The sequence below is a fragment of the Citrus clementina genome, unplaced genomic scaffold (genome assembly GCF_000493195.1).
Source record: "Citrus clementina cultivar Clemenules unplaced genomic scaffold, Citrus_clementina_v1.0 scaffold_9, whole genome shotgun sequence".
NCBI classification, from domain to species: Eukaryota; Viridiplantae; Streptophyta; class Magnoliopsida; order Sapindales; family Rutaceae; genus Citrus; species Citrus x clementina.
Genome location: NW_006261964.1, coordinates 22235664 through 22239375, shown reverse-complemented (window position 1 = coordinate 22239375; position 3712 = coordinate 22235664). Strand labels below are relative to the sequence as shown.

Sequence of the window (3712 nt, the reverse complement as noted above, 5' to 3'; positions counted from 1 at the left end):
TTGAGTTTGAGTAAGAGTTTTGCTTGCATAGTATATGGAGTGAAAAACCTTATCCCTTATTTGCCCTAGTACTGCTCCCACAGAATGGTCACTAGCATCACACATCAATTCAAATGGTAAAGTCCAGTCTGGAGATATGATAACTGGAGCAGTGATCAAAGCTTTCTTTAATTCTCCAAATGTTTGATGGCACTCTTTGTCAAAGTGAAATGGTTTGTCATGCTCTAGCAATGAACACAGAGGCTTGGCTACTTTGGAAAAATCTTTAATGAATCTTCTGTAAAATCCAGCAGGGCCTAAAAAACTCCTAATACCCTTTATTGAAGTTGGAGGTGGCAGTTTATCAATTACCTCTATCTTGGCTTTGTCTACCTCAATGCCATCCTTGGATATCTTGTGGCCCAGCACTATTCCTTCTTGCACCATGAAATGACACTTCTCCCAATTGAGTACTAGGTTGGTCATCTCACACCTTTTAAGAACTTCTTCCAAGTTGTGCAAATAATTACTGTATGTTTCCCCAAAAACTGAGAAATCATCCATGAAAACTTCCAAAGTCTGTTCCACCATATTAGAAAATATAGACATCATGCACCTCTGAAAAGTTGCTGGAGCATTGCACAACCCAAATGGCATTCTTCTGAAGGCAAATGTTCCATAAGGACAAGTAAATATAGTCTTCTCTTGATCCTCTGGAGCAATAGTAATCTGGTTGTAGCCTGAATACCCATCTAAGAAACAATAGTATTGTTGTCCAGCAAGTCTGTCCAGTATCTGATCTATGAACGGAAGTGGGAAATGGTCTTTCCTTCTGGCTTTGTTGAGCTTCCTGTAATCCATACACACTCTGCATCCAGTTACTGTCCTTGTAGGAATAAACTCATTTTTCTCATTAGCCATTACTGTTATTCCTCCCTTCTTTGGGACACATTGAACTAGGCTCACCCATGAACTGTCTGATATTGGGTATATGATTCCAGCATCCAGTCACTTGATGATTTCCTTCTTCACTACTTTTTTCATAATAGGGTTTAACCTTCTCTGGTGCTCAACTGAATTGCTGGAGCAATCTTCTAGCAGGATTTTATGCATGCAAATTCATGGACTTATCCCCTTTATATCTGTCATGTTCCATCCAATTGGTCTTCTGTATTTTCCAAGCAAAACTACCAAACTCTGTTCTTGACCTGCATCCAGAGTAGACGAGATGATTACAGGGAGTGTGTTATTTTGACCAAGATAAGCATATTTTAAATGTGAAGGTGACAGCTTTAATTTAAGACTAGGAGGTGATTCAATAGATGGTAAAGTTATTTTTACTTCCCTGTCTGAAAGATTCAGATGCTCAATGAACCTGGTGTGCCTCTCAGATTGCTTTTCTTCCATCGAATCTATCTGAATTGCTGCAACATCTTCCTCTTCTACATCATCAAAGGTATTGATTCTATCAAATGTTGTACTGCAGCATCTCTCCATTATGTCTGCTACAACAACATCCACTACACTCAAGAAATTGAAGTCTTCTACTTCATCAGGATTTCTCATGGCCTCTAGTACATTGAATGTGACTTGCTGATCATTCACTCTCATGGTGAGCTCTCCTTTCTGAACATCTATAAGAGTCTTTCCAGTTGCTAGGAAAGGTCTGCCAAGTATAATGGGTACCTCTTTATCAGCTTCAAAATCTAGTACAATGAAATCCACTGGAAAGATGAATTTATCAATTTTCACCAGTACATCCTCTATTTTTCCTTCAAGGTGTGCATGAGATCTGTCAGCCAATTGTAGGGTGACTGTTGTTGGTCTGCATTCCCCTACTCCAAGCTGCTTAAATACTGATAATGGCATTAAATTAATACTAGCCCCTAAGTCACAAAGTACTCTGCCAGCATACCTGGTCCCTATAGAGCAGGGTATTGTAAAACTCCCGAGATCTTTCAATTTTGTGGGGAGTTTACTTTGGAGCATATGATTGCTTTCTTGTGTTAAAGCAACAGTTTCAAACTCTCCCAACCTTTTTTTTTGTGCCAAATATCTTTTAGAAATTTCACATAATTTGACATTTGTTCCAAGGCTTCCACAAAAGGTATATTTATATGCAGTTGCTTCAGTACTTCCAGGAACTTGCTGAACTGCTTGTTTTGTTTTTGTTTCTGGAATCTTTGTGGGAAAGGTGGTGGGTGTTTAAACTGCTGGTTAGATTCAGGAAGTACCAAACTTTGCTTGTTTAAGTTGGTGCAGGTTGTGTCTACTGGAGTTGCACCTTCTTTGTCAGCATGTTCTAGTTGAATTTCTTTTGAAGTTGTTGTAGCTTGGCCCATGTAAGCAGTGTCTTGATGAGAAGTTTGCTGTAACAGGCTTTCTTTTTAGTTGGTTTTTGTGCTGAATTGCATTCCATCCCATTTTTTGTCACCTCAACTGGGATATCAACATTCTTTCCAGATCTCAAACTAATTACTTTGTAGTGTTCTTTGCTCTCTCTCCTAGGAACTTCTACATTGCTAAATAGGCTTCCTTGAGTTCTGCTATTCATTGTTGTGGCTAGTTGTCCCATTTGATTCTCCAGATTTCTCAATGATACAGCTTGACTCTGCACAATTGCTTCATTCTTTGCAATATACTCCTTAATCAGTGTTTCCAATGAAGTGATTGGATCCTGACTAATTTGCTTTTGCCCTTGATTCTGCTGATGAAACCCAGGTGGCTGTGTATTTCTATTTTGTCCATTGAATGCTGGAGCATTTCAATTTTGATTGCTCCATGAAAAATTTGGGTATTGCTTCCAGCCAGGGTTGTAAGTATTAGAATATGGGTTGTTCTGAGGTTGTCGATTGAAATTACCCACATAGTTTACTGAAGCTGGATTCCCAGGACAGTTATCAAAGTCATGTTCTTCACCGCAGTATACACAAGAAAGTGCAGTAACTTGCTTTACTGTTGCTGGAGCAGATGTCATGGCTTTTACCAAATTAGTTAATGAAGTAACTTGTGCTGATAAAGCTATGATTGCATCAATGTTATGTACCCTTGCTGATCCTCTTGCTGCTGGTTGCTTGGCTGAAGGCCACTGGCAATTATTATTAGCAATTCTTTCCAGAATTTCATAAGCTTCTGTGTAGAATTTGGATAACAAGGCTCAATTTACTAAAGCATCCACCATTAACCTTGTACTTGGATTTAACCCATTATAGAAAGTTTCCAATTGCATGCAACAAGCAATACCATGATGGGGACACCTTCTGAGCAAGTCCTTGAATCTTTCTCAAGCCTCATACAAACTCTCATCTTCCAGTTGATGGAAGGAAGTAATCTCATTCCGCAACTTTGCATTTTTTGTTGGTGGAAAATATTTCATTAGGAATTTATCAACCAATTCATTCCATGTAATGATGGAATCAAATGGTAACGAATTTAACCATACTCTTGCTCGATCTCTTAAAGAATAATGGAAGAGCCTTAGCCTTAAGGAATCTTGTATTGCTTCAGCAATCTTAAAAGCATCACTTACGTCCAAGAATAATTTTAGATGAAGATGAGGATCCTCATTTGGCAATCCATTGAATTGTCCAACTGTTTGCAACATTTAGAACATCACTGGTTTTAACTCAAAATTTACAGCGTCTACTTTAGGTCTGATAATGCCAAGATGCACAACTTGAGGAGTTAACACAGCATAATCTCTTATGGCTCTGTCTCTGTCATCAGCCATGTA

General features: G+C 38.6%; 1 non-coding gene across 1 annotated transcript; it reads left to right on the top strand.

Annotated features, from left to right (window-relative positions):
• Positions 1-3218: 3218 nt before the first annotated feature.
• Positions 3219-3325, top strand: LOC112101578. Its single transcript, XR_002907609.1, has one exon. It is a non-coding gene; the product is annotated as a small nucleolar RNA R71 (small nucleolar RNA).
• Positions 3326-3712: the final 387 nt, after the last annotated feature.